The following is a 23040-nucleotide window of genomic DNA, read 5'->3' as shown; positions in this document are numbered from 1 at the left end:
CCTTTTCTGAATGATATGTCATCTTTAGTGGAGTGAAATACAAATAGAGCTCAAGGATCATGAACTTATTCTTAACAGAAAGGGTGCAGTTCAAGAAGAAATACTGAAAATTCTTAAGATCTCTATTTTCCATGCGATAATAAGGATAATATTTTCTGTGTGATAATAGTGATATTATTTTCTGTAGTATTTTAGAACAATCCATGTATGTTTTAATCAAGTAGAGATCATAATTGAGAGGAAAAAATGAGATGAAACCATTCTATAAGTTGAAAGTTTTTATTTCTGAATAATTTCTAGTTTGCATAAATAATCTAGATCACTTGAACTCATCAACAAAGGTTAGGATACCCACATTTAGAAGTAATTGAACTTTGCTGAACCATCAATTGTCTCTGTAATATCTGATATGGGAAGAAGATACATTCTGTCCACACTTATTTTTTTCTCCGTAAGTGAAGGAATCAAACATTTTTTAAAAATGTAAAGAATTTACAAGACTGTGCAGAGTTGGCATTAGTTTCTTATTGTTTTTTCCAAAAGAATGTTGAGAATGTTGGATACACTTGAACTGAATACTGTGATTTATTTTAGAGGCAGTGTGGTTCAATTTGGTGTTTAGCTTTCTTTTTGTCTTCCCTGTACATATATCGACTAAGAGCAGAAGTTGCTGGGCACTGCTTAAAATTGTTTGGTATTTCTTACAGGTATACTGTGTGGGTTCCTTTGAGATATTCAATACAAATCTTTCTTGGAGCATGTGTGGCCCCAAAATGAAAAAAACAAAACCTCCGAACTCTCCCCTCCTAACTTCAACAACTATTTTCAAAGAAGCTCTCCAGGTCCCTTATCTCATTAGTACACCTGACGGCTCTGCCCAGCAGCTTTCCCATCTCTCTCCAGAGCCCTGGCAGTGTCCAAAATGACTGCTATAAGCAGTGTGCTTGGCTATTGTTTCAAGTGAAATTTGGAGAGAATGTAACGTTCTTTGTTTGAGTATCATATTTTTCTTCACTACAAGCTATTTTCTGCTTGAATATATGTTTGATGAAATTGGAGAGCCTTATGGTTTCCTGAATTACTAAGGTCGTTTTACTTACATAAAATATTAAACAACATATAGTAATAAAAGTATATACATATATAAACCACATATGTATTTATAAAATTTAGAAATTTCCAATCTCAAGATTGTCTGAAGAAATATGAGCTTCTTTCTGCATTAATTGTCCACTTTGTATACATGTTATGCTTGTTTTTTCCACGTCTTGCTACTAGCATATTATTTTTTCTTTTTTTTTTTTTTTTGTAGGGTGTTGGTTTGTTCACTGGAAAAGATGGATAGTTTCTGTTTAGTTATTTAATATTTTCAGTATTCACTCCATGTCCTATTAACCCCACTACGTGTAATTCTGTCCTGGTGGCAGAATAGCTTTCTTGGTTTACTTGCCTGCATTCTCCATCTACTTTTGGTGATTGGAACTCACCAAGGCCCTAGTGTCATCAGCTTAGCCAGATTTCTTTCCTATGAAAAGCAGTGTATAAGGAAATAAGGGGGAAAAAAGTTGAGGAGTAAAGATGGTGCAGTTCTGGATCTTGTTCCATCATGCCACTGGTGCGTGAAGGTGACACATATACCCAGGTGATCCCAGGTGCAGAATTCATGTGCAGCCGCAGAATCATGTGATGTTTTAAAAAAATCCTATCAGCCTTCCATCTGGCTTTCTTAGGTAGCCAAGTACTGCAAAAATATTGTCCTACTATGTGTAATGAATTTGACTTCAAAATACCCATTATGTAATGTAAGAAGATAGTCTCCTTTTGTATATGAGTAAGAAGTGTACAAAGCTGCAGCTTAAGCTTTCAAAAGTTGGAACACAAAACCATTGATTTTTTCAAAGCCTTTAGCATGCTTAAAGCATTTTCTATATATGTTTCCCACAGCATTACTTACAGATGTAGTTATTCGGGATCTCTATAAAACAGAACCTAGATTCTCAAAATGGTTACCCAGAAAATAAGAAATTATGATACAGCCATTTGTGAAAAGCATAATATAAGTAAGTGACTGACGTGGTTTAAACCCAGAAACCACACAGCCATTCGCTCACTCCCCCACCTCTTCCTCCCCAAGATCCCGGAGGGATGGGGAGAAGAATTGAAAGAATGTATCTCCCACAGATTGAGATAAAACCAGCCCAGTAACTAAGGTATAACACAAAACCGCTATTGCTACCACCAGTAATAATAATGGTAAGGGAAATAGCAAGGGAAGAGAATACAACTGCTCACCAGCCACCAATGTTTACCCAGTTCAACCCCAGCAGTGGTCTAACCCTTCCAGGTAACTGCCCCCAGTTTATATACTGGGCATGACGTGCTCTTGCATGGAATACCTCTTTGGATAGTTTGGGTCAGGTGTCCTGTCTCTGCTTCCTCCCGGCTTTCCCTCTGCCCTGGCAGAGCATGAGACTCAGAAAGTCCTTGGTCAGACTAAACATTACTAAGCAGCAACTAAAACCATTGGTGCTAGCAGCGTTGTTCCCAGGCTGAAAGTCAAAAACACAGCACTGCATCAGCTACTAAGAAGGAGAAAAATGACTGCTACTGCTGAACCCAGGACAGAGACTTATCTGACACAGGGGGTGACAGACAAAATCAGAGATGGGATTCAGTTCTTTGGGCAGAATTCAGCTGCCTTAAGCAAGCATGCATTCATGCATCCTGCATTTTTGTTCGTGTTTGGTTTTTTTTTTTTTTAAGTACAATATAAAAACTTTTGCTACAAATGTTACTAGGGACCTACAGTTATGAACTGCACCACCTTGCTTCTCCTGTAGAATGCTGTTTTCTGCACCTTGTAAGAGTTTGAACCTTCAGATCATGTTTTACCTCTTCCTGCTAAGTTAAAAACAACCCTACCATCAGAAATATTCTAATTACATTTACATTAATGGTACTTAGCATGTCAAAAGAAGAACTAAAAATCATTTTCAAGTGAGAGGGACCAGTTTGACTCCACTTTAGCTGGAAAAATGGAATGTATTGATCTACCTTCATCTGTAACAACCTGTACATTTACAGTTCTCTGTTTCAAGATGGAAAACCAATGCAAATGCTGGAGGCTGTATTCACAAAGAATATGTGAAGTGTGCCTATGCTTCATAGAGATTATGATTATAATATCCAGACTAGAGAAGATTGAATTTGATCCGGGACCAGAAGGTTGCATTTCTGTTTTTTTTTCTAAAACTAGTGTCTGGCTCAATAGGTACTGTTTACAGTCAGGGATGTGCATTAGAAGGATTTAGGTTGTGTCTTTGTACCATGCTGAACCAAAATGTGCGGATGTAGAAATCATTAACTTGACGAATATATATCTGGCCCTTGTACTATGTAGATGAATAACAAGGTGTTTAAATGTCCTTTTTTGTTTCATTGGCATTCACATCTCCATTCAGCCCTTCAAAATTTAGGTGTACCTTAAATTCTTTTAGAAATTTTTCTTTAGTGCTTGTTTTGGGTATGCTCATAATGATCCAAATCCAATGACAATCAAGCAGCTCAGTTCCAACTCCCTGGAATGAAGAAGAGAATGCTTTATACTCTCTCCCACAACATCTGATGTAGTATATGTTCTCTGAGGAGAAAGAAGACAGCCAGCAAGGGTAGGGAAAGCAAACTGAAGAGAATGATCTGAGCCAGAACTTCCACCTGCCCAAGGAATCCTCTAGCCAACAGTGAAGCTCTCCAAGGCACTGTCGTATTCATAAGTGCAGCATGTGCTGGAATTCGTTAGAACTGCTTAATTTTTGTTCAGTTTCCTAGTTAAATGCAATATACTGCACTCTTTATCAGTACAGCTGGGAGGAAGGTTACCTGACCAATTTTTACTGAATATTTTGAGACAGGCTGAAACCTCATGTGAATATAGGGTAGTAGGCTGCTTTTTATCACCAGAGCAGAGGAAGGCCTGTCTCTCTAAGTAAGTAGCGTGGCCCAGGATAGCAGTTAAACAGTTGGCACTGAGGACCTAGCAGCCATGCTGCTTGCATTGCAGGGAATTGCTTTGTATAAACTCTAGTCTAGTTCTGTGGGTTGAATGTTCTTTGGTGTATGGAACTCGGTGCATTTATGGAGAACTTTTGTTTTTATCCCAAAGAAAGTTTGTTTAAGTGCTCCAACTCAGTAACTTTATGCATTCATGCCCTGAATTAGAAAAAAAGAAAAGGAGATACTCTCTTCAAATCGTGGAAGGCAAGATGGGGTTACAAAGAAGAAACCCAAGAGTAACAGACTTGTTAGTGGAAGTACCTCCTTGAAGATCCTGAGAGGTACAGGGAAGCACCATGCAGCAGGGAGCAGAAGCAGAGCTCAAACTCCAAGGATATGGAGAGAAAGACCCCTTTACAGAAGCACAGAAAGGTCTGCATAGAGCTTACCTGATGCAAGAAGCTACTCAGAGTTGCTGTAATGGAAAGAACTGTTGAAAAGATATCAGCTATGCTGAGATCTAATGAACATCTGGTAGATCTGTCTTCGTGCCTTTTATTTAAATCTCTCTTTCCCATCAGATATAAATTTCAGCTATTGGCAAACCTAGCTTTTTCTAGTCTATTGCTTTTTTCTTAGAATAAAAATTAATTTTGTAAATGGGAAATCTGATGTGCCTTTTTATGTTTTCAACAAATGCTAAAAGGCCTATGGGTTAAGGTTTCTGGATATGTCAGGTTAAAGAAGTAGCTTGAGATGTGTTCATTCTGTTGTAATTTTGTTTAGTTTACCCTGCTTCTTGTCCCTCTGACTGCAGTAAAAGAACTAGCACGAATAAGATGGATTTTGTGGAATATTTCTCTATGTCAATTTTCACACATTATTTCACCAACAGGTTTTCCATGAGAGAAAATGATGTTCAGTCTGGCCCTCAATTTTTATCCCATCCCCACTGGAGCAAAACTTGTTGGCAACAAATATTATCTTGTTTGAATTAAGGAGACTGAAAAGTGACGTCAGATTTATTTCTACACTTTAAACAAACACTTTAATCTGCTGTGCTCCTTTTTTGTTTCAGCAGTGATTACATTCAGTTTATCATTCCAGACATTTCTTCCTGCAAACTCCCTCACCAGGTTTTGGAAACACTTTTTTCTTATGGGAGAAGTATTTCACGCACCCTCACCCTTTGTCTGAAAAGCAGTCATGTGGGAACAGATTGCTATTCACTGAAAGGATGTTTTCACTCAGAATTAATATAGCTTTATTTAATTTATGACATCACATAACATGATAAATTATGAATTTAAAATATCATTATTTGGTGTGTGAATACTTGTCATCCATTTTGATAGCAAATTAATCCTGAGGCATTTGGAAAAAAACCCATCCAGCAGCACATAGGAACATAGTAACAGAAGTAGTTACATAGTAGCAGAAGATCAGAAATGTCCAGAACATTTGCAAATTGGCAATCCTACACACTGAACTACTCTGCTTTGTCTGGATTTTGTGATTTATTAGATTGTAATATATAATATATGGTATTCAAAGCTATATAGAATGAATTGTTTGACACTCAAACAATAGCTCTTCTGTAAAAAGCAGAATTTAAATATGGCGCATTTAACATCAGTTCTAGCAAGGAAGGAGGTATGGATCCATCTATCAGTACTTTATCAAGCTCATTTACAAAGGGCTAATTTACATACCTGCTCCAGAATGCAATTTAAAATATTTTTTTAAATTATTTCTTATAATTTCCTATTGTGAATTCGTTTGCTTTCCAAATGCAGCCAGATGGGAAAAAAATGTCCTACTTAGGTGTATGTCTACAAATAGCTTCTAGATTCTGGAAAAAGCACAAAAATGCTTTTTTTTTTCCCTGTTATTTTAGTATTTCAAAGTCTGATTTCATTAGAAATGACAAAATGATGAGCTAGAAAGAATAATACAAAGTTAAGTAAACTTCTTTGTATCCTAGACTGTCTAAATTTGTTTGGCTGAAGTTTCAGTCACAGATTTGTGCTGTTTCTTGTTTAATCTGAACTGATTCACCCATTTCAGTGAATCCAAGAATAGATTATCTGTCGTTTTATGATTCTTGACTGCCTGTAATCTGAGGAAATGAAAAAGGAATGAAATTACTTTTACATTTGCTGTGGGACGCTACTTGGCTGAAATCTTTTCTCTGGTACTAAGCTTTTAAACAAAGGATGCTGAGAACAGCTTTCAGCTTATTCAGCATTACACATAAAGTGAATGAACAGAACCTCTAGGTTGAGTTTCTAGCTGTGCTGCTTGGCTCAACTATTTCGCACTGCATCTGATTTTGTCTTTTTATTTATTATAGCTATTATGTTTTTTGTTAAACCTAGGCTAGCTTTTCAGCTATAGGGAAAACAAATGAAAGTAGGGGGCAAAGATCCAGCACTGCACAGGCATCATAAATTCCAGTAATATAAACCAGATAAATACAGCTTAGAAAAACATGGTGCAACTTTATTGGTGAGTTTGCCTTTAATATGTTTTGCAGAACTTTAATAGCATCCAGTTTTGGTTGTTGTTCATTTCAGACAGGAAAGGTGAAATGTGATTAGAGCTACAGCTAATTTGGGTGGTCTATGTATGGCTACAAGTCAGTGTTTGCCTACCTAATTTGCAATTAGAACAGCTATTTGTGGTGGGTGAACTGTACATTAGAAAGAAAGAAAGGCATCTGCAAAGAATGAAAAAGCAATAGTAAAGAGGTTTCTGCCGGGGGGGGGAGGGAAATAATAGAGGAAAAGGCAAGCTGGAGGAGATTCTGAGGGTAACTTGCTGGTGCCCAAGGCTGAACACTGAAGTAAAATGCATTCACTGTAAACATAGTTTGTTTCTTGCTTATTCAGGTGCACATCATGTGAATTGCACCAATGTCTATGACAGGGCAAGGTGTTTCATGCACTGAAATTTAAAGAGCAAGCTGGTTTTAGAGCTGAGTGGAGAGGATGGGATGGGAGAAAGTAAATAAGAGAGAAGTTAAGCCCTGGGAATTTTGCTGAGGTGGTATGTATGTAAATGAACATGTAGAAGATCTTTGGGTGATAATAAGAGTTTGGCCCAGAAAAGGCTTTAACACCTCTCTCTAAGAAACACATTTAACAAAGTATTTGAGCACATACTATTTTGGAGTCACATGTGGAAGTTACTGAGGCAATTTCTGTAGTTGAAGAAATACATATATTTAGGTAGTTTGCACTGAATCAATGTATGCCATTCCAAGTGCCATTTGTAAAATCTGAACTCTAAGGAGCTGTGCTTTAAATGCGCTAAAAGCTCAGATAAAATAAAGATTACTGAAGAAAAGATTATTCTTTTGATAGAGATTAGAGCCATATAAATATAGCCTTTTAGTGCAGAAGAAAAGAGAGAATGATCAATATTGCAGTTACTCCAATGACAGTTCAGTGAAACTTTGAAAAATATTTGTTAGATATGTATTGCTTTTGTCTTAACTGGATTACCAGAAGCAGCACATAATATGCCATTAATTTATTCTGTTTAATGATTGTTTTAACTAAAGGTTTGTAAACTGATCCTGGCTGCTTAACAAACAGTAGGTTACCTTGCTAATAGGTAGCAGAAATAATGTTTTCTTAAGACTCCAAGTAAACCAAAGGAAGCAAGTTGTTAGATTTGGTGGTGGTTTTTTTTTTAATTAAATGTCTGGTATTTGAAACTGTTTTAAATTTTCTATTTTGTAAAGCCATTTTTCTTTTTTAAATTTTGTTGTTAAATTTATGAGGTATAAAAAATGTATAATTCCCAAAGCAATGACTGCTAAATGTGCCTTTTTTTTTCTTTATTTTTTTTCTTTAGATGTTTTAGCAGAAGTTTTTACATTCATACAAGCAGTCAGCTCTGGTCCTGTCTATGTGAAACAGCAAGACATAATCTTTTATCAAGAAACAGCTAATAACATAAATATACATTTCAAATATGCAACCCTAAAATTAAAAGAAATGGTAACACTAACATACTGTAAAGCAAGACAAAGCAGCATTTTAATGGCAGCTTATTTTTTTCTCTGTTCTAGCAGTCTTTCTCTGTGCAGCATATCTGCTGGAAAAAAAATATGGTTTTTTAGGTACAACAGTGGAGTACTCCTGATTTGACCTCTGATGACCAAGAAATTAAAACCAAGATCCACAGGCCTGCCTAAAGAAGGTAGAAAGCAATTCATGACGGAAAACAATCTATACCCTTGATTATGGATGCACTTGGTTCTTCTAAATGTATAAGATGGAAGTCCACCAGAACACAGGGAAACCAACAAAACACACAGTATTCTAAGCCTTCGTTACTTTTGCCTTTAGAATTGTTGCTGTTATAACACTCAGAGGTAAATAGGGCCCTAAGAGTCTGACTAGTTTGCTAGAAATTATGCCACAAAAGTCACTGGGATTCTCTTGGGCTTTTTTTCCAGTGTTATAACTATGGTGGATAGAAGACCTGATTCCTGTCTAGAAAACTTGCCTTAGTCCCTTTACAACAACATTTAGTTTTCCATATACTGCTTTCCCAGTTATTAGCTAGAGGGAAGGGGACATCCTCTGGACCAGACCCACACTGGAGCTTTCAGTCAGCTTGCTAGAGATGCTGATTAGTAAGATAACTATTCAATATAATTTTAATTATTTTTAAACATTGTTATGCTTGTTCAAAATCACTGTTCCATTAATGCCTATGCTCACCATACCTTAAGGCCTGCTGCTGGACTCAAGGCATCGCCATCAGAAAGACATAAAATGGCAGCCCAGCCTCCCTCAGGTTTTGTATTGTTTTTATACGTTTAACTATAAAAACCTGTTTTCCACTATTTGACCTACAAAGTAGAACCCCAAGTTCTTGTATTTTTCCTCCTTCAACATTATTCAAACAGGTAGATACAGTTGTTATTTGAAAACCTTTATTACTGAAAAAGAAAGGAGAATAATATTGCCTGCTTTCCAAGTACCATGTGGACCTGCAGTACTGGCAGTGAGAAGAATCTTGTTTCAACTTGCAAAATGAGCACAATTGGTAAAGAAGTCACTGAGGGAGAATAAATGTGAAACGCTAAGATATCATTTTTATAGCATCACTTTTCTTATTATAACAGCCACTCTTAGAAAAAGTAACCTTAGCAATAATTTTACTTATTGTTTACATCTTTTACATCTACTTTGAGTAAAGCTGAGACGTGGGAACGCACTAAATAGTGCCAACAACATTACTGAACAAGCTGAAAACCCCTGTATTGATATTCAGCTGCACAGGACAAATGCAAGGAATAACACAGAGCTTATACTCCTCATGTGCGCATGTGTTCTTTATTTTTTTCATTAACTTGGACCACTTTACATTTTAACATATAGTTGGCTTCATACATTAAAAGTACTACAGATGGAAAATGCTAAAAAAAGGCATTAAACCAGCTTGAATTATTGTAAAAATAGGTTTGGAAAGTTGACTTTGATATCTGTTGCAGCCTAGGGACCTGAGGGCATGCAGTAATAAAGCACAGCGCTGGCAGAGTGTAAAAATCAGAGCAACTTTGCCCCTGGCCTCTTTCTGGTGTGGAAGTTTTAGTGGCTAAATTACAACAGTACAGTAAGGTCTCTACCAAAGGGAAATTCAAAACCAGACTGCAGAATACTTTGGAATAGCTGCAAGTTTTCATTAAGAAGCAAATATTTTACATGAAACAAGAACTTATAACAGCTTTCTGAAAGAATGGTCTTCCTGTTATTTGCTTTCATTACTCTTTCTTGTTTCTTCTGCCCCCAAACTCTACTACTATACACCAGATCAATTAATCTTTATAATCTTATAAAATTGCTAATAGTTATAGTCCTTAAAAGCTGAGGCCTAAAATGGGTATTATTCATGAAAACAATGCATTATATGCTATTGGCCATTCTTTGAATGATGAGGGCTGTTTCGAATGATACCTACGGCTCCCTTCCAGCCTAAATTATCCTATGAGTTTATGAAAAATGTGTAGTTAAAGTAATGATGTTTAAAGGACTAAAAAGGGTATCTTGACCTTGGTCTACATCTAGGCAGGGAGCCTAGAAGTCCCAGAGGTGGTGGCCATAGACCAGTATTACAGCCTTGTCCCCATGGCCAGGAGTCTGAAGCCTGGAAAACTTCAGTGTTTTCCAGTGTCTGAACCTGGGAGCTGGGAAGTTCTACAGTGTGGGACGTCATGCATTGTCTCATCATATTTGCAACCATTTGATTAGAGTTGGGCCCCTTGGAGGTGTAAACTTAAACCTATGAAAATGTTATCAGATATCCCTTAATATGTGCTCCTCTGTCTTCACTGAGCTTAAAGACGTGATAATGGCAGCACAAATCAGAATGGAAATGGGGACCTCCCCACTTTTCTAACTCAGGAAACACTCAGAATGCAGTTATGAAACTGAATCTGTACAAAAGCATTTTTGGTTTTGTTTTCTAAAATGGCTGAAGTGCTAGTAAAAGAATTAGAAACAAGCTAATATTGAAATATGGAATAGAAACGAGTATTGCTCATTGCTTCTGAGTTGTCATATTCAATTCTGTTTAGTTTACCTTGGTTGAAGAACTGTAAACTAAACCTAATGGTCAAAGTATCTGTCAAAATTAAAGTTAGAAATTAAAAAGATGGTCTCACATTTAGATGACACCATGTTGGTGAACACAGAGGTGTGGAAGATAGAAAGGAGAGATATAAAGGAAAGACTAGCTCTTCATGAGCATTCACTAATTTCTAATTATTTAAGTTTTAGAAAAAAAAAATGGAAGGGAATGACACTTTTAGTTTTCAATGAAATGGCTTTAACTTTTAGTAAAAATGAGTATGTTCTATTTTTTGTTAAAAAACACGGAGGATTTTCAACTGAATGAAGTGTATTTTCCATGTTTTGGAAAATAAAATTTCCCTGTGAAGAGAAATCTTTCTTTTTTTCCTACAAAAATCTTTCAATAAGGAGGTTTTAATCAGCTTCAATTTATAAGCCTCAACCACTTAACTTTCAATACTTTGTGGCCCCTGTGACATTCATTACATTAACTAATGTGAACCAATTGTACTTCCTAATGTGATGCATTGTACTGAGCATATCTTATCAACAAGAGATACACATATATACCTAAGGATGTATCATTAATAATTCTCATTTTATGTGGGCTTAACACATATTTTCCGATGCAGCGCCTTTCAAAAAGTTTGCTAAAAAGGAATGAGAAAGGAATCCCAGTTCATCATAAAGCCTTGGTAATGATCCTGATGACAACAGAAAGAGGTCAGAATTTCTGCAATCAGTAAAACAAGACATGAAATGTAGGAAGCCTGCAAATTTAGTGTGGACATCTTGAAAGACCACAGGAACAACATAGTTGTTTTAGGTAAATAAACAGACATCCCTGAGCATCCTGCCTCCAGGCACCATCCTGAGGGATGTAGATCTTCCAGTGGTCTCATGTCTTCTAGACCCATGTGGTTACTTTTTATACTCTAAGACACCTCAAACTGAAGCAAGTTAGAAGAACTTTGGGAGAAAGAAAGTTAACCCAAGATTGGATGCAAACACTCTTTGGATCTGTGGAACAGTGTAGTCAGACTTCTGTGACTGTGGAATACAAAAGAAAGCTTCAGCAAGTTCTGCTGACAGTGGTACAAGTCTCTGTTAGTTCTTTTCTTTCCTTCCAATAAATCAACTCCCCAGTTAAATATTTTTTCTTTTCTAAGCCTAGTAGTATCAGTCTTTGACTCCTCTCTTGAATAATCAAAAAATTGTTCAGGTAGTACATGCAAAAAATTTTTCTCCAAGCATTTCCTACTGATTCCCTCTGTACTTACTCTACCTGATCACCCCTACTTAATTTATCATACTTTTTCACACTTATTAATCACCATTTTGTTAAGTGTTTTATGATTGATAAAGAAAAATAATTCTATAATTGGTATATCATACACTCTATAATTTTTACTCCATTTTGACACAGAATTCTATTTTGGAAACCATGTATTCATCTTATGAATGCTGAGTTAACATTAGTTACTGGTTCTTTGATTAAAAAATGAGAAAACAATCCAAATGTAATGAGGTAATTCTGCTGCAAAGTAAATGATTTTCCAGATTTTTTTCTTTTTAATTTTCTGATGTTATGTAATTTAGAATCCAGATATCCAAAATTTTTACGTTTTTTTATTTAATGATCAGAACCAGGAGAGGAACTCAACACACACACACACACAAATCTGAATTGGCTCACATTTTTTCAGGAACATTCACAAAACTGATTTTGCAGAAGTTCACAAAAATAATGTGTTGAGGGAATTAACTCTAAAACTGGTATTTGTGAATAAAATAAAGAACTTCTTACATGGTCATCCAACCAAAGATAATACTGGCTCATCTGGACAGTCACAATGAGACAACATAAAATTATAGCCAAATTTCATCTAATGTATAATAGGAGGCTTCAAAAATGTCCAGCTAATTAACTCAAATAACAAATGCTGCTCATTAATAAAATCATGTCTTTTCATGTCTTTCATGACTATCAAAAGAAATTAATTCCTTTGTGACGCATTTTTTCTTTTCAGGAGTAAATGCTTGGCTTAGACTTAGACTTATAAAAATTGTGGGGACTTTGGGTTTAAATGGGTGTCCTGGTTTTGGCTGGGAGAGAGTTAATTCTCTTCCTAGCAAATGGTATAGCGTTGCATTTTAGATTTAGTATGAGAATAATGTTTATAACATATTGATATTTGAGTTTTTACTAATCAGTATTTACACTATTAGCAAGTGTAAACTTGTCAAGGACTCTTCACCTTCTCATCCTAACCCACCAGTGAGTAGGCTGGGGGGTTCACAAGAAACTGGGAGGGGACACAGGCCCGACAGCTGACTCCCACTGATCACAGGGATATTCCATACCACATGCCATCTTTCTCAATATACAAACTAGGGTGAAAGCTGGCCCGGGACCCCTGCTGGAGAATTGCCTGGGCATCTGTTAGCAGGTAGTGAGCATTTGCATTGTGCATCACTTGTATATTCTAATTATTTTCTCATTATAAATTTTGCTTCCTTTTCTGTCCTATTAAACTGTCTTTACCTCAACCCACAAATTTTACATCTTTCTTTTTTCCTGATTCTCTCCCCATCTCTCAGGAGTGAGTAAGCAGCTGTGTGGTGTTTAGCTACTTTACCTCGCTTCCAAAGTTAGATGGCGACAGTCCTGGCCCTGTACAAACTTACCACCACCACCACAGGTCATGTGCACCTGACTTCATGTGGATCTTTGGGTAACTGTTTCTTGTCCAGGTCATCATAAATCACCTCCAGCACAGCTAATTCCTTCAGGTAATGGATACCTTTTTCCATGGTGGCCCACTTGCCTGGGTGGTATAAAACACCGTCCTTGAAGGGATACCTTTCCTTCATGCCTGACAGGAGTCACCCCCAGAAGCTGTGGACTTGTGCACCTTTTCCAATCATTTTGTCAATGCCTCTTTCCCTAGAAAGTGATCCCAGCTGTTTGGCCTTCTTATCTTCTAATTCCAGGTTATTGTTCTCATTACTCTGCTCTCATGAGATCCCACTTGGAGTACTCTGCAATTCTGGTGTCCTCAACATAAAAAGGACATGGAGCTGTTGGAGCAAGTTCAGAGGAGCATGACAAAAGGACTGGAGCACCTCCCGTATGAAGACAGGCTGAGGAAGTTGGGGCTGTTCAGCCTGGAGAAGAGAAGGCTGCGTGCAGACCTCATAGCAGCCTTCCAGTATCTGAAGGGGACGTATAGGGATGCTGGAGAGGGAGTCTTTGTCAGGGACTGTAGTGATAGGACAAGGGGGAATGGCTTCAAACTAAAACAGGGGAAGTTCAGGTTAGATATAATGAAGAAGTTATTTACTGTAAGGGTGGTGAGGCACTAGAACAGGTTGCTAAAAGAAGTGGTAAATGCTCCATCCCTGGCAGTGTTCAAGACCAGGCTGGACAGAACCTTGGGCCTCATGGTCTAGTGTGAGGCATCCCTGCACATGGCAGGGGTTTGGAACTGGATGATCTTAAGGTTCTTTCCAACCCAAACCATTCTATGAGGTGTCATGGGCCCATCATAAATAATTCACCCTTATGTTTGCCTCTATACAAATGACCACAGCATGGGGAACAAACAAGAGGAATTAGAGATATGTACACATCTACGGGAATATGATATAATAGGCATCACAGAAACATGGTGGGATGGCTCCTATGACTGGAGTGTTGGAATGGAAGGTTACAGGCTCTTTAGAAAATACAGGCCTGGCAGGCGGGGAGGGGGAGTTGCCCTTTATGTTAGGGATAGGCTGGAGAGTATGGAACTCTGTCTGGGGACAGGTGAGCAGTCCACAGAGAGTTTGTGGGTCAGGGTTAAAGGGAATATAGCTATGGGAGACATTACTGAGGGGATCTGTTACAGACCTCCTGATCAAGGAGAACCTGTGGATGAAACACTCCACAGACAGATAGGAAGAGCCTCACACTCACTGGCCCTTGTTCTCATGGGTGACTTCAACCACCCTGACATCTGTTGGAAGGACGGTACAGCCCGGCACAAGCAATCCAAGAGGTTCCTCGACTGTGTGGAAGACAACTTCCTTCTGCAAGTGATAGAGGAGCCGACAAGGAGAGGTGCCGTGCTTGACCTTGTGTTCACCAACAGGGAAGGGCTCGTTGGAAATGTGACTCTCCAGGGCAGCCTTGGATGCAGCGATCACGAGATGGTTGAATTGGAGATCCTCAGGACAGTGAGAAGAGTGTGCAGCAAGCTCACTGCCCTGGACTTCAAAAGAGCAGACTTTGGCCTCTTCAGGAACCTGCTTAGGAAGGTTCTATGGGATATAGCCCTAGAGGGCAGGGGAGCCCAAGACTGTTGGTTGATATTCAAGGATCACCTGCTGCAAGCTCAGGAGTGTTGCATCCCAACTAGAAGGAAGCGCAGCAGGAGGGCCAGGAGACCTCCTTGGATGGATAAGGAGCTCCTGAGGAAAATTCAAATGAAAAAAGAGGCTTATAATAAGTGGAAGCAAGGACAAGTGGCATGGGAAAAGTACAGGGATGTTGTCCGGGAAGCTAGGAAAGCTAAGTTGTCCGGTTAGGAAAGCTAAGGCCCACTTAGAATTAAACTTAGCTAGAGGTATTAAAGATAACAGGAAGGGATTCTACAAGTACATAGCAAATAAAAACCAGCCTAGGGAGAATGTAGGCCCTCTCAGGAAGCTCTCAGGAGAACTGGCTACACAGGATTTGGAGAAGGCTGAGGTTCTGAATGACTTCTTTGCCTCGGTCTTCACTGGCAAAGGCTCTGACCAAACCACCCAAGTCTTGGAAGGCAGATGCAGGGACTGTGAGAATGAAGACCTTGCGCCCACTGTAGGAGAAGAAATGGTTCAAGACCATCTTAAAAATCTGAAAGTGCACAAGTCCATGGGTCCTAATGAGATCCATCTGCGGGTCCTGAAGGAGCTGGCAAATGAAGTTGTGAAGCCACTGGCTATCATATTTGAGAAATCATGGCAGTCAGGTGAAGTTCCCGATGGCTGGAAAAAGGGAAATATAACCCCCATTTTCAAGAAGGGGAAAATGGATGACCCGGGGAATTACAGACCAGTCAGTCTCACCTCTGTGCCTGGCAAAATCTTGGAGCAGATTCTCCTGGAAGGCATGCTAAGGCACATGAAAAACAACAAGGTGCTTGGTGACAGCCAGCATGGCTTCACTAAGGGGAAATCCTGCCTGACCATTTTGGTGGCCTTCTATGATGGGGCTACAGGGGTAGAGCAGTTGATGTCATCTACCTGGACTTGCGTAAAGCGTTCGACACTGTCCCACATGACATCCTTCTCTCTAAATTGGAGAGACATTAATTTGACGGATGGACCACTTGGTGGATAAAGAACTGTCTGGATGGTCGCACACAAAGAGTTGTGGTCAATGGCTCAATGTCCTGCTGGAGATCAGTAATGAGTGGTGTCCCTCAGGGATCGGTGTTGGGACCGGTCTTGTTCAACACCTTTGTCAGTGACATGGACAGTGGGATTGAGTGCACCCTCAGCAAGTTTGCCGATGACACCAAGCTGTGTGGTTCGGTTGATACCCTGGAGGGAAGGAATGCCATCCAGAGGGACCTTGACACGCTTGTGAGGTGGGCTGATGCCAACCTCATGAAGTTTAACCATGCCAAGTGCAAGGTCCTACACCTGGGTCGGAGCAATCCCAGGCACAGCTGCAGGTTGGGCAGAGAAGAGATTCAGAGCAGCCCTGCGGAGAAGGACTTGGGGGTGTTGGTTGATGAGAAAATGAACATGAGCTGGCTTTAATGTGAGCTTGCAGCCCAGAACATCAACCATATCCTGGGCTGCATCAGAAGGAGCGTGACCAGCAGGTCGAAGGAGGTGATCCTGTCCCTCTACTCTGCTCTCGTGAGATGTCACCTGGAGTATTGTGTGCAGATCTGGTGTCCTCAACATAAAAAGGACATGGAACTGTTGGAACAAGTCCAGAGAAGGGCCACGAGGATGATCAGGGGACTGGAGCACCTCCTGTATGAAGACAGGCTGAGGAAGTTGGGGCTGTTCAGCCTGGAGAAGAGAAGGCTGCGTGGAGACCTCATAGCTGCCTACCAGTATCTGAAGGGGACCTATAGGGATGCTGGAGAGGGACTCTTCATTAGAGACTGTACTGATAGGACAAGGGGTAACGGGTTAAAACTGAAACAGGGGAAGTTTAGATTGGATATAAAGAGGAAATTCTATCCTGTTAGGGTGGTGAGGCACTGGATTGTGTTGCCCAGGGAGGTTGTGAATGCTCCATCCCTGGCAGTGTTCAAGGCCAGGTTGACAAAGTCTTGGGTGGCATGGTTTAGCATGCGGTGTCCCTGCCCATGGCAGGTGGGTTGGCAGTAGATGATCTTAAGGTCCTTTCCAACCCTAATTATTCTATGATTCTATGATTCTATGTTGGCAGTCCAGGTCTACCTCAGCCTCTTCAATGTTAGCATCCTGGTCCACCTCCTGGCTGTTTTGTTATTTTCCAGTGGCCTAGGTTAAACCTCAACAATAGGTGACTGTTTAATCACTTATGCAACGTCATCTCTTCCAGGTAATCCACCTGAGACAATGGAAGAAGTTAAAATGCCTCATACCCTGTCAGTTAGCAGTTACTGTCCTCCTGCTGGAAAGTAGCACCTCTCTTGCACAGCTGGCGAAGGGACCATTCATCCGCACCTCCCTTTTTCTAGTTTAGCTAACAGATGTATGTTGAAGGCTTCTACTGTTTTATCTCAACTGAGATTTGTGATGTTTTTTTCTTTCTCTGTCCCCTGGAGGAGTCACAAGCTGACAGCTCCAGATGCAGCTAGAAAAGGTGGAGAATCTGGCCCAATAATGGTCTGTACTGGAGCCATGATAGTGTTTCCAAGACCGTGACTAGGAAGAGGTCAAATGCTTAAAGAAACCCTCAGTTCATGCTTTTGGTAATACTGTCCTGGCAACCTTATTTCTCAATTCTAAGTTTTCATTTAGGACATATTTTCCTTCTGCACACACATATTTATCACATATTTTTTCCTGTAATAATGTAAGCATTTTTTCAGAAGACTTGTCCATATGTTCTTTTAAAAATGTTTTTATTGCTCTTGTTAAATCCAAGGTATTTTTCTTGGCTAGAATTTTAATTAGTGCTGTGACATAAACCTTCCTAGTGCTTGCTGTTTGTTTACTTTCCAAGGAGCTTCTATTACTGTTAAAAAAACTAAAATCTCTAATTTGTTTATGTCTTGCACAGTTTCCTATCTTATAAAAATGAGGCACTTACTTAATTACTATCACATTGGTTTAAGCCTAATTATACCCACCTTGACTCATAATGCTCTTTTTCCTTTTGTTTCATGCCCTGTTCCACGCTCTCAAGTCATAGCCAGTTTTTCAGAAGGCAAAATAGGGGCTGATGAGAATGTGCAATTTTCTTCTAGAGGACTAATACTTCTCCAGACCATATTCATTCTAGGATAACACCACAAAAGTAAATGAAATTGCAGTAGATCCACATCTGGCCCCAAAAGTCAATCAAACTACTTTTGCTTTATGGGTTTGCTTCTGCTTTTATTCCTTGTAGAACTCTTAAGTTTGCTGACTGCACTTAATAAACTGTTTTCAGCTACCCCTCTTGTACTTACGGTTTAATGTGCTCCTGATGGTTTAATAACTAAATGGTGGAAGGAAGGAAGGAAGGAAGGAAGGAAGGAAGGAAGGAAGGAAGGAAGGAAAGAGGGAAGGAAGGAAAGAGGGAGGGAGGAAGGGAAGGAAGGAGGGAGGGAAGGAGGGAGGGAAGGAAGGAAGGAAGCAAAAGGAATAATTCTTTTTCTGTGATGAACATTATACTGGAGATGCTTGCTGTGCTTTGTGGGATGAGTGCGTGAAGAGTGTGAGCATGTCTTCTTCTTATGTTCTTAGGCGCTGCTTGACCAGAACGGCAAAAGGAAGAGGAAAAGGCAGTGAATGGCTGTGGGAAAGGATGAGGTTGTGGATGATGAGATCATGCAACTGCACAGCAGTGCCCCAGATCCTCAGAACTGACTTAACTCAGTTAAATTAGGCAATCACTAGGCAAAGAAAAGCTGAAGGGTTCATTTCTTTAAAAAGTGCCCCACACATCAAACCCAATGAAAACACACCATAAGTAGTCCCTGCTTCTACATTTTACAACAACAAAATTGAATTCAGGGCTCATAAAAATAAACTCCCCATATTACTGAGGAAAAGATTGATGGATGGGAAGAGATTTCAACAAAAATGCTTCCATTGCAAACATTATTTTAACTTCTTTTCCCAGAGTGAGCCAATTAAATTTGTAAAGAAGTAACCTGTTATCCTCTTATTTACACAACTGATCTATGCCATTCTATCAGTCCCCATCCCTGCATTTGGCCCACTAAAATACCTTACAAAATTTATATAATCCATCCCTCTTTGTTCTTTAATTCAGCTGCAGAAGTCATTTATGTATGATAATAGGGCCAATTCTTTAGCATAAACACTAGATGAGAGTATAACCGTGATAACCACCCTGGAGGCAAGTAACATTAGGCCCATTTTCAGGCATCTTCAAACACTTGTTCAAAATTGCCTACAGACCTTGTGCAAAGCTGATCTTCGAAGTATGGAGCTTGTCTGAGGATGAAAGTGGGCACTGTTATACATAATTGATGAGAAGGTCAAAATTATTTAAATATTTGTTTTTAATGGGAAAAATATTACTTGATTTTTTATTCACTGTAAAGAAACCTTTTGACTGTGTGCTTAAAGTGACACTTTCACCAACATTCACACAAGACTAGGACCAGATATGAGTGACAGTTTAAAATTCTAGGCATCATTGATTTTTGTCACATCATTCTTTATTGCAAATAAAATAATGCAACAACTGAACTTTTTGAGGTGCTGCCGGCATTTTATCTCCTAAATATCGGTTTTTATCTGTATGCTGTCTCTTCAGCAACATGAGCTTCTCTCTTTGCAGTTGAGAGAATTCCTGGAAACTTCAAATTACACAGACTTGCTTTTTTCACTTAAAACTGAAACCTACAAATATCAGAAGATAGGAGTGCCATCTCTTCAACTACGTAAGTTTTCGTGTCTTTGAATTCAGTGTCACTGGGAGGAGAAGAGTTTTAAATAGACAAACTTTTTATGGGAAAAGTGGTGGTGATTGTGTTTAATAAGACCATTGTAATGTTGCAGAGCATCACACTGATAAGTCCGGGGTGGAAATGTACTGCTGATGACTTGTGCTGAACAAAGAAATTGGAAGGGAATGTTCTTGTGGGAGCTGCAGACCTGCTGTTTTTGTTAACCTGAACTGTGCAGATGCACTTGCCTGCAGATGACAGTGAAATTGGCATGCATTATTAAGAATGACGTGGAATTGGGAAAAAACTTACATTTGTGGTTTTCCTGTTATTCTTTAAAATGAAGGGTCTAGATAAAGCATTCAGACACCAGTGTAGCCATGTAGCAGTGAGAGGGAACAGTGGGATACTGGTAGTGTCATCACAAGCTTGTAACTTTGGCTCTGCTTGTGCAATTTAACAATCAAATAAGTGTTAGTGTGATACCAACCAAGCAAAGCAAACAAAGAGAATAAAAGCAACCTGTGCTGGGACTGTGGACGCTGTCAAAATGGAGAAGCAGATCTTGACTTTGAAGTATCTGATGGGATGTGCCACATCACATCAGGCAGTAACACAATTAGATGTGTCAGTCTGATAAACTGTTGGGTTGCAGTATGGTCATTCAAAAGTTAAAAGGAATAAGGAAAGGAAGAAGGTAACAAATGCTGTTTTCTCATCTCCTTGAATCAAGCTCCCTTCTTGTAGTTGGGCAGTTGTTCTTCAAGCAAACATGTTGAAGTAACATGAACACAGAGTAGTCAGTATAAAAAGTTTGAACAAATCTAATGGCTCCCTGTGCATCTTTCCACAGTGGAAATTAGGCAAATAGCAACTCAGTATGTTGGCATCTTTCCATGGTGGAAAGATGTGCATCTTTCCATGGTGGAAATTAGGCAAATAGCAACTCAGCAATGCAGTTATTAAAAACTATTTAATTCCTGAGTGAACTGGCCTGTGGCATATTCAAAGAGCCTTTTTGAAGGTCACACACAATCCCTCAGAGTAAGGGCTGTCCCTATCGCTTCTGATTCATTCCCTGGTGGATATGATGAAAAGCTGGCATGTATGCCATTTCCCCCCTCCATTCTAGCAAAGTGCAACTTTTACTAGTATGTTTACATCCTTTGAATAAACTTGGACCACTGATTATGTAAATCATACCAGTATTTAAATTGAATGGTTAGGTTCAGCAAACAGCACCAAAATAACATGGATACCTAAAACCCCTTGTGAACTGCTGTAGATAGGGACCTGCAGTTTTTTGAACACTTTTGCTTTACTTTAAACAAATCATATCCCATTTCCAAATACCTATCACAAGAGATGTTTCTGGAAGACTGCCTTTTACTTTCAAAGATCTCTCAAGGTGCTCAGTCTTTAAATGTAGCCTTCTATTACCTTTATACAAAGAGCAGGTCTCAAGCATTTTGCTTCTCTTCAAAGTAGCACTGTTTTAAATAATGAACAGTTGCCAGGAGCAATGGCACAGGCTTATTTGTTGTTGTGTATTTGTCTGTCAGATCATTATTTCTGCTCTTTGGCCATAGCTAGCCCAGCAGGTACAAATAAATCCTCAGGGCTTAAAACCATCCTACAAGAAGTTATTTTCTCTGGTCACCTGTCAACAGCACCTCTTTTTTTTCCCCCTTATTTTTGTTCTGATGTACACTGGTATTTTTTATAAAAACAGACCAAGCTATTGACATCTAGTGACTTTATTTCAGTTTCCCTTTGATTATAATTTCTGCGAATAGAACTTGATGCTCTAGAGATAATAGAGTTGAAAAATAGTAGCAAAAAAACTTTGCTCAATATTCTTAAGAACAAAGAGAAGAAAGACTAACACAGCAGTAAAATGTCTACTTTTCTTAATTTTTCATCTTTCTAAATACCATAGCAGGAGAAAAAGAAAGGGTGTATGCATCAGTGTCGAGCAATAATAAAAACATGTCATACATAAAGACTATGCCTAAGAATGGCACTTCTACATATCCTGAACCTGATCTGCAGCTGGCACAAATAAGAATAGTTCAATTGAAATCAACATATCATTTGCATTCCTGGCAGAAATAGCACATTCCATGAATCTGTGGTAGATTTTGTATACTTCAATAAAGACTTCTTATTATACAACTTTTAATGCTACCATGTTTATATTTTGTGTGGGTATTAAAATATTGAAACTATGGGAGCAAATTCTGCAGATCTGATCTAAGAATGAGTCTCTACCACTCTCATGGGAATTAGTTCCTTGCGTCCAGGATTCTCACTGGGCTGGATAGCAGAGTTATGAGGCTTAACACATGTTTTAGCATGTAGTAGAAGGAGAGACCAAGAGGTCATCTGTCCCTATTAACAAACTTCTTGTTTACCTGATGACAGTTGTTTGGTGGGATAGTTTATTAAAATGGAAATTTCTCATAAAAATACTCCTTCTATGTCTTTCATCAGCAAAGTTAATGAGAACAGAAGGGAGAAAGTAGTTCAAATGAGTAAATAGCTTATAGCATATTGAGAATAGGAGACTTTATGTCACTATGTTGTTTTGAGGTAATTTCCACATCCTCTGTTCAGAGCCCTAGCAAGGACACTGTTATGCTAGTTCATAGTTTCTCTGCACTTCTTAAGAATTATTTTTATTTTGGAGGAAATGAGACTTCAAAATATTACTTAGATTTTGGTTTCCTGAAGCTCATTTACTACTGCTTCAGAGAAACAAAGCTGCATAGGATCTTTCCATCAGCAACCGATGCACTGCTGCAGAACGCACTCACAAATCATCTGTTTCTGAAGCCAGTAAATTTGGTTTTCATTAGGATTCAGTGGCTGCTCTGTGAGATTATGGAAAGATGGCATTTGATTTCCTCCTATAATCTGTGAGGCTTGCAAGTGTATTTTCTTTTAAGTTAACCTTTCAATGTTGCTTCAAAACTCTGCAGAGTTCAAAATCCAGGGAGTTTGTCACACAAAGTGTGACATAAACTGAATTTAGTTTTGGAAGTTATTGATCAGTTTTCAAATACTTCATCTCAATGCACTTAGAATGATTTTCTTGGTAATTAGATCCCATGAGATGACTTTTCCCTGAAAATTTGCTGGTAAGTGACACAGCAAATTCATTAATTTGAATATCCTAAACTCACCAAGTGATTACATATCTTAATTGGCACATTAAAAACCTTTGAAATAGCTAAAATAGTAATATTAATTAATGAGCAATATGGTTTATGCTTGGCAGACTATGACACTTATTTATGTGATCAGATTTTATTTAATAAGTAAAAAATCTTGACTTCTTAAACTAGGACAGTTAG

Source organism: Pezoporus flaviventris, unplaced genomic scaffold (genome assembly GCF_033815535.1).
Source record: "Pezoporus flaviventris isolate CSIRO_AGI_PZ_B2104156 unplaced genomic scaffold, CSIRO_AGI_Pfla_v1 ptg000007l, whole genome shotgun sequence".
Taxonomy (NCBI): domain Eukaryota; kingdom Metazoa; phylum Chordata; class Aves; order Psittaciformes; family Psittacidae; genus Pezoporus; species Pezoporus flaviventris.
The sequence above is the reverse complement of the archived record's forward strand: the minus strand, read 5'-3'. Positions refer to the sequence as shown.